The 8,609-nt window shown below is 52.5% G+C and overlaps 1 protein-coding gene across 4 annotated transcripts in view; it reads right to left on the reverse strand.

The window, feature by feature from the left end:
• The window catches only part of CEMIP2 (cell migration inducing hyaluronidase 2), a 78,958-nt gene extending 71,188 nt beyond the window's left edge, over positions 1 to 7,770 (reverse strand). Inside the window, exon 1 of one of the 4 annotated variants that reach the window (XM_026001558.2) lies at positions 7,566 to 7,770. The gene's annotated coding sequence lies outside the window, so the exon portion shown is untranslated. Of the gene's footprint in view, positions 1 to 5,756; positions 5,961 to 6,180; positions 6,401 to 6,579; positions 6,836 to 7,565 lie in introns of those variants that run through there. The other 3 variants (XM_026001556.2, XM_026001557.2, XM_072762623.1) reach the window with 3 other exon arrangements.
• Positions 7,771 to 8,609: the final 839 nt, after the last annotated feature.

An 8,609-nucleotide genomic window follows, 5' to 3' on the forward strand; every position in this document is an offset into this window, starting at 1 on the left:
AGACAAGGACTTTGCTAGATGATGGGGACCCAGCAGTACACAAACAAATCAATCTCTACCTTCGAGGAGCTCAGAGCTCAGTGTTGGGGGATCAGGAGATGATCCAAATAAAGAGATATGTGCAAAGTACAATGCATGTTGGGGCAAAGACACGGGGGTGGGAGGGAGCAAAGAAGTGATCACCTGATTTTATTAGATCTCTACCAACAGACTAGAGTTAAATTTTTTAAAGGCCTGGCAAACCGACTTAGCCACACACATGCCACCAGACCACCACTAACGGCTTCCTTCGCACATGTAAACTAAAATCCACCACGGGACTCTGCCACGACGATGACAACACACGGTCTACCCGTGACCAATACGGGAGGAAACGGACAGAAGGCTCTTGTAGGGTAGTCTCCGGAAGGCTGGCAGGCCCGGTGTCACCTGCGGATGAGTTCCTGGCCAAAAATAAAAACAGTGACAGTGCTTGACGTCCTGCGGTGTGGGAAGCCTCCAGAAGGGACCACGTTCCACCTCCTCCAGGCTGGATGCTCATCAAAACTCCATGGTGCCAGGGAGTCAGCAGGGAGCACCTGTAAAGGAGCACCAACCAAGCCCTGGAGGGGCCTTAGACTTGGCCCAGCTGAGCAGGGACAGACCCGGCCAGCAGCGGGGGGACCAGGCAAACGGGGCGAGGGGGGGGGGTTGCAGGAAGAGCTCCAGGGCCTTAAGCACAAACAGAGAGCACAAGCGGGAAGCAATCCTTTAGTGAAAGCCCAGCTCAGGGGATCCCGGGTGGCTCGGCGGTTCAGCGCTGCCTTCAGCCCAGGGCGGGATCCTGGAGACCCGGGATCGAGTCCCGTGCCAGGCTCCCTGCATGGAGCCTGCTTCTCCCTCTGCCTATGTCTCTGCCTCCCTCTCTGTGTATCTCTCAAATAAATAAAAATCTTTAAAAAAAAAAAAAAATAAGAGAAAGAGAAAGCCCAGCTCAGCCCACATGCAGCTGGGCAGCCGGACCAGCCAGCCCCGAGCTGACCCTACATCATGAAGCCTGACCACATGGACAGGACAGGCAGCGAAGTGAGCTCAAGCACTTGGGAAAGCAGCTCTCAGCGTTAATCAAAAGACATCACTGCCCGTGCTGAAAAGACGATCCATCTTCCTTTTGGCCTCCTCAGCTCCACCTCTGTACACAGCCCACTTGCTACCAAATTGCTAGCTTCTCCACGTTCCTAGCACTTGGTTTCTATCTGAGCATGTCCTTTGGTGGCGGGGGAACGGCTGTCGTCAAGTACTCACTGAACAATTAAGGCCACAGCTTTTGCGTGAAGGAAATGGAATTCCTAAAATCCTCATGCGAAGAGGACTTGAGAGAGGTGGCACTGGTGGTCATAAAAAAACAATATATATATATATATATATATATATATATATATATATATATATATATATATATATTTTTAAGCCACAATAAAAACAATGACTCATTTTTCTCATTCCTTCTGAAACAGGAATCAGGCATTTGTCCTCGGGCTAAACTTCATCTTTCCACTCCCTGAAATGTTAATAATTAATTTTCCAACCTCATCGTATGCAGGAAAAAAAAAAAAAAACGATTCATTCTTCAGGGAAGTGGGCTGTCAGTGAGGACCATTAGAAGAACAGAAGGTTGGCAGTACCCAAGTACAAGCCGGTGATTAGGCAAGAGCTCCCAAATCAATAACAATTTCACTCTTCAGAGAGACTTCATAATTAGATATGACCAAGACATCTGGCTTGTGGTGGATATTTATGTTTTAAGATACTTATATCAAACCCAGAGTCAATGAGGGCAATTCTTCTCTCCGTAGCTCAGCATGGATTGTCTTAAATTGCAATCCTTTCAGGCAATAATGTTCCAATCACACATCTATGCAGTGTTCACACTATTCTAAATACTGTATTAAAGCCAGGACTGCTACAAGCTCTCTGAGGCAAACTTTTCATAATATCATTAAAGTGTCCAAATGCTGTCAATTTTTTCTTACTGTCCAAAGGAAGATGCAGCCCTGATAAAATAAATATAAAAGGTTTACCACTTGTTACCACGTAATGAGAATAAAAGTCATGTTACAAATCTGGCCACAAGGTTAGGCAAATAATAATTTCAAGGCAGATTTACCTAATCGGTCAAAGGGCTGATTTGATGGGAGATAGCAATTGTGTGTGTTAAGTCATACACAGCATCCCAGTCCATGCCATATTTTTTAAAGAGACATTTTAATAAAGACCCTATGCTTCTTTCATCTTTGTACTGCTCACAGCAACCAGCACAGAGACCTGCACATCTTAGGAATGCAATAAAATATTTGCTGAACATAGTTCCTGACAACCAACATTAATGGCTTCCCAAAGCAAGCACAAGAAAACAAAAGACCATGCCAACCAACATATTTCTAATATACTTTTATCCTATGATTCACAACACAAATCTGAATAATGTTTCCAGGAACTTCTCTTTTAAAAAACAATGTGCACTTCTATGGTATTTTGAATTTGTGTGCAATTTACAGAAAATGCAAGTAAAGCGAACAATATTTTTATACTTAGTTCCCTATTTGCCAGAAATGTGTTACATGTCACAGCACCCCCCTATGTGCATCATATCATGTATAAATCCTCCCAAAGAGAAAAGATAGAGTGTCTGCTTTAAAGTTGGGTGCAATGGGTTTCCTAAGCCCAAATGCAAATTATTTCATCATTAAAACACTAAACGAAATTGCTAACAAAACCAAACAGGAACAAATCAGGGTACGTTGGGGGGGGGGGGCTCTGACTGGAAATAGGGACAAAGGGGTTCTTGTCCCTGCTCAGCCATTAATTTACTATATGACCTTACCTAATTAGTTAGCCTCTCTGGGTCCCAACTTCCTCATCTTAATATTATTTTTAAAGCCCTTTCAAACTTACATGCTAGGATTCAACATGTCCTAAAAATTGATTTACATTCGTACCATCCCCCTCCTCCCCAGTCACACTGAACACACTAGCTTTAAATATGTGAGTATGGATTCCTATCAAAAGGCAATTTATTAAAATGTCAGATGAGCTTAAGTCCATTTTAAGTCAGGAGAAAGGCAAGTGTATTCAAGCAAATAATGCTCACAGATTCAAGTTTCAGCCAGGCAACAACTGTTCTTGCTGGGGGCGTCACTGAAAATTACACCTCTTTACAGATAGAGAAAACCAGTAAGGGTCATTTTCATGGTCTCAAAAAACACAGATGCATGGCTTTTCCTTCCTTTTCACTTTTCCATTTTCATCTTGTTAGGACAGGGGAAAGCAGAAGGGCTAGCTTGACTTGGGAGGGAGGGGAAAGACCATGGCAGACCCAGACAAGCCCCTCTCAATTGAGGTACTATACGAGCCAGCCCATCCTTCTAATTAGTGCTCACAACCCAAATGCAATGAAAAGATTTCCTGTGGCTGGGGATGGGAAGATGTCTGGACAAGTTGAGGAATGCCATATGACAATAACCAGCCTAACGTCTGAAAAACTGCCCTCAAGATGAGATTCAGAACACCATGGAAAGGGTCAGCAAAACAGAAATCTGTCCCTGAGATCAGTTGGACTTAGGTATGATTTAGAGCTAAAAAGCTCTAAAAAGAACCTATTTTCAAAGTACCTTTCGATATCAAACAGCACTAGTTTGTGTGGCACTTTATTACATACACGGCAAATTAAGTCATCAAAGAATTCAATAAAGTATGCTTAGACTCATTTTACAGATGAACAAACAACGTGTAAAGAATTGAGAGATTTGGCCAGCAGCAAACGGTTAGCAAATGTCAGAGCCTCGTTTTAAACTCCCTTCTGACTTCAAGTACTCCAATCTTTACATTTCAAAATGGTACCGCCAATGGGATGCCTGGGTGGCTCAGTGGTGGAGTGTCTGCCTTTGGCTCAGGGCGTGATCCTGGAGTCCTGGGATCGAGTCCCACATCGGGCTCCCCACAAGGAGCCTACTTTTCCCTCTGCCTGTGTCTCTGCCTCTCTCTGTGTCTCTCGTGAATAAATAAATAAAATCTTAAAAAAAAAAAAAAAAGGTACTGCCAATACCAAACACCAGTGTTCAGTCTCTACTATTTGTCTGATTTAGAAAACTTTATTTTTCACTAAATTACTTCCTCACCCACCCCCCCACCCCCGCATTCCGTCTTGTCCTCCTTTGGATCCTTAAAGCATTCTATGCATGATGCTCCAAACACTTACACACTTACTGGGCCTTCTAATTGTTCATTTCCTTTTCTCCCAGCCTAGGCTCATTCCTTTCAACGGCAGAGACCATCTCATCTTTCCTTAAAGATGGAAGCCTCCTCTGATTATCTTGGCTCCCCGTGACTGCCCAAGCCTGAACCACTCCATCCAACTCCCTCTGCCTACCACAGCACACTGTGGGCATTCAGATTGCTTCCTAAGTGCCTAACACAAAAGATGTGAATAAGAATTGTTAGTCGAATGCAGGGTGGGTGGGTGGATGATGCAAGACTCCTAGTTTATGACACTTTACAGAGTACACTTTGACAGCCAGTACTCCATGGGAATCCAAAACTAAGTATTTAATAATAATCATTTCAATGTTCTCTTTCTGCACTGTTGTGGTTCATCCTATCATACTCAAATTCAGAATGGGGCCCAGGCGTGCAGAGCTGGTAAGTAGCAACCTTTCAACTTCGGAAATGGCCCACGACTTTAATTCCTTAGTCTGTCTTCTCTCCATTCCCAAGGTAGCCTGGGAACAGGCTAGAGGAGGTTCATTAGAACACGAATGAGGTGTTGTCCCATTCCAGCTTCCCGTTGTGAAATCTGAGACTTCTGAAAATCTACAGATTTTCACCAACAAAGGAGACTTTACTCAAACAATTCCCTGTGACAAAGAAAAGCTAAACAAGCACAGGGTTAGAGTTCACAGATTCTCGACCCCCCTGTCCAGACACTCCTCTGTCTGCACACTCCTCAGCTTCGTTCACAGGCTGTTGAAGCAGAACAGGTAGGTGATGACTCAAAATTCACTTCTAACCTTCACTTCTTAATCTTCTGAGCTTAAACACACTCATCAGATAAAACAGCATCAGGTGGAATGAACTGAAAGCCAGAAGCAGACTTCCAGTTCCACCCCCGGCACACTCTGAGCCTATAGTCCAGGAACACAGAAACCAGGGGAGTAACGTTAAAGATACGACCCCATAAGGTCCGACCCAGTGTCTAGTAGGCAGAAGTACCTAGTTCATTTTCTTCTGCTTTGCATAGAAAATGCAAACCTAAAGGAGCCCTTTGAATAGCTAATCAAAGGCACACAACCAGAGCGTGAAGCCCAGACCAATTTTGAAAATAGCAAGCTTCCTTCAAAGGTCAAAGATCAATAGCTCCATTTTTGCCCACCAAAGACCCAGAAGACTAAATATTTCAAATGCATTTCTAACACAGAGCCACTTCCAACAGGTAGTTATGTCTGGCTGCCCCGAGGTCTGAGGCCTCCCTCGGCTCAGGTGAAATCTCTGCATCCCACTTCCTCGAGATCCTCATTTTGTCCTGGTAAAGGGCTCCCAAAAAACATCTGCACGCGCTGCACACATGCAATTATGCAACAACGCCTCACACTGTCACACTGCATCAAGCAGAGTGGACACAAGCCAGCGAGTGGCTCCCGCGTCGGATGAAAGTTAACCTACTTCCACTCCCTTCCAACCCCGACGGCTGATGAAAGGAGATCACAGTCTGCGTTCCTAACCTTATGCAGAGAATTTAAGTGAGTGGTTTTCGCTCCACAGCGAGGTCTGGCGACGACGGTCAGCAGAGAGCATCCCCCAGGGACATGAGGACCTTGGTCTTATTGCAAAGGATGTCGCACCGGGCATCAACTACTCAGCTCCGGGATCCTCAGGGAGCGGGACCCCCAACTTTGCCAGGACCTCCCAAACCCTGCAGAGTAGAGCTGGGAGTGGGGTCCAGGGGTAAGGCTATCCCCAGCTGTAAAGAGAGCTGCAAGCGATCTTAAACCCCCACCCCCCACCCCCGCGCTCGACTTCTACCACCACAAAGCCGGGTAAGGGGTGAGGGGTTCGCCAACCCGGAGGGAATGGGAAAGAGACAAAGGTCACCCCGCGCGCGCCCGCGCGCACTGCCGCCGACCCCGCGGTGGACGCTGCACCAACCTTCCAGCGCGGCCGGCTTCCTGTGGGGCTCGTCCCCCACCCCAGCCCTCTCCGGAAAGTTTGAGGCTGTTCACACCGACTTTCAAAGGTCCATTGTTTCCCTCCCCGTCCGTGAACGTAATGAAAAGAGAGACGGAGAGAAAGAAGTCAAGCCGTGGCCCCCCAGACCGTCTCTTACGGAGAGGGGTTGGCCCGGGGGGAGTCCGGTTACGCCCGATCCGAGGGGAGAGGGGCCCGGGGAGGCGGAGCGCGGGGGGGGGGGCGGCGGGGCGCTCCGGCGGCGGGAGGAGGTTTGCCCTTTCAGCAGAAATGCCTCGATGCCAGGCCGCCGGGGGCCGGCTGGGGCGCGGGGCCCCGCGGGCAGCTGGGGAGGGGGGCGCGGGGAACCCCTCCGCTTACCTTCCCCTCCCCCGCTTAGCGTCGGCTACTCCAGGTGCCTACACCGCGGTCCAACGAGACGGAGCCGAGCCCCTAGCGTCCCCGGGTCCGGATCCTCTCTCCATGGCCAGGAGCCCCCGGAGCCGCGCCGCCGCCGCCGCCGCCGCTCGTCTGCAACTGGCAGCCGCAGCCCGTGCCTGGAGGTGAGGCGCTCTCCGCCGGGAATGACGCGCACTTCCCCCGCCTCCGCCCCCGCCTCCGCCTCCAGCCGCCAGCCTCGGGGGCCGGGGCCTCGGCGCGCTCGCTCCCGGAGCAGCCGCGCCGCGCTCCCCGCTCCTTCCCCTCCAGGGGCAAAGGGAGCCTCGGCCCCGCGACGGCGGGGCGCGGCGGCGGCGGCGGCGGCGGCGCGGGGCGGACCGCGGCCCCGGAGTCGCGCTTCCCCGGTCGGCGGGCGCCGCGGCTTCTCCTCGCTCCGGTCGCGCTCAGCCTCCGCGGGCCAGACAAGCGGCCCGGCTCTGCTGGGCCGAGGGCTGCCGATTGGGCGGGCGGACGGCACGGAGGAGGCGGGGGCAGAGGAGGAGCCTGCGGCCGGAGGAGGCGGCGGCCGCGCTGGGCTCCTCCCGCCGCGCGCTCCGCCGCAGCCCGGGACCCGGCGTTGAGCGCCCCCCGCCGCGGCCCCGTGCGGCCGGCCGGCACCTGGGCCGGCGCCCCAGCCCCTCGCGGCCGAGCCCGACGACGAGCCGCCCTCACCCCCGGGGAGCCTGCTCCCCGCCATCCTGTGCGCGCCGAGCCCGACACTGCGCCCCCGTCGCTCCTCGGCCGAGCTGGACACTGCACCCCCGTGGCCGCCCGGCGGAGCCCGACTGCGCCCCGGCACCCCCGGCCTGAGCTGCGCCCCCATCGCTGCCGCGGGAGCCAGACCCTGAGCCGCATCACCCCCAAAGCCGCTTCCAGGAACTCCCGAAAACGTTCCGCGCGCCCGGCCAGCGCACCACGGCCGCCCCCACCTGGCCAAGCCGGGGCGCTGGGTTCCTAGCCCTTCCCGGGGAGCCAGCCGGCTCTCGGACTCGGGACAGCTCCTCGGCAGCTCGGAGCGGCCCGGCCCCCGCTCTCCAGCCAGAATAAATACAGCCAGGTTGCCCCACGCCCCTCGGCCGCGCCACTCCGGAGTGGCTGCTGCTCGCGGGAGTGGCGCTGAGCAAGCCCCTCCCCCGCCCTCCCGCCCCCTCCCCCTCCCCCTCCCCCAAGCCCGCGAACCTTCTATGGACCCTCGCACCCGGGCCGGAGCAGCCCTGCCGCCGCCGCCCCGCCCCCCCCCCCCCCCACGAGTAGCCTTGGCTCCCGCTGAGGGCGCGGCCGGGGCTCGATCAGTCAGGCCCACGAGGTCCCCCGCTAGTGACAACAGCAGGACTGCCAAATCCAGGCGGTCGTCATCCTCCGGTTCTTTCGGAATTGGAAGTTGTCCCGCAAGGGAACTCTCCCAGCGAATACTGTACAGATACGAGTGTTCATTTTTCAGAGTTGCTCTTTCCAGCCTCCCCTCCCCACCCCTTTTAATAGAACCTTAGTCATGTAACCGTGACACACCCAGCAGGCGGGAAGGGGAATTCCCTGTTTCCACGAGTTTGGTGCAGGAGTTTATAGAGATTGAAGTTTCCAAATCTTGGCTGATAAGATTCCCCTGGGGCACTTCGAAACATTCCCGATTCCCAAACTTCACAAGACCTATCTGAATCACAGGTGCCTGGAATGTGTAAGTTTGAGAAACGGGGCTGCATCCTCAAATTCATTAAAACTTTGGAAAGATGCCTCCAAAATAGCAACAATATCCAGTGCTGAAACCTTAATGAAACTACCCCACTTTGGGAGCCACTGACCTTCTGGGAGCGGAAGGAGGATTCTTGAAGCAGATACAGGTGCCTTGGTGGCTCATTTGGTTCAGGGTGCCCTCAGCGCAGGTCCTGGTCCCAGGGTCCTGGGATCGAGCCCCATGTCAGTCTCCCAGCCCAGCGGGGAGCCTGCTGCTCCCTCTCCCTCTCCCTCTGCCCCTC

Source organism: Vulpes vulpes, chromosome 1 (genome assembly GCF_048418805.1).
Source record: "Vulpes vulpes isolate BD-2025 chromosome 1, VulVul3, whole genome shotgun sequence".
Classification (NCBI taxonomy): Eukaryota; Metazoa; Chordata; class Mammalia; order Carnivora; family Canidae; genus Vulpes; species Vulpes vulpes.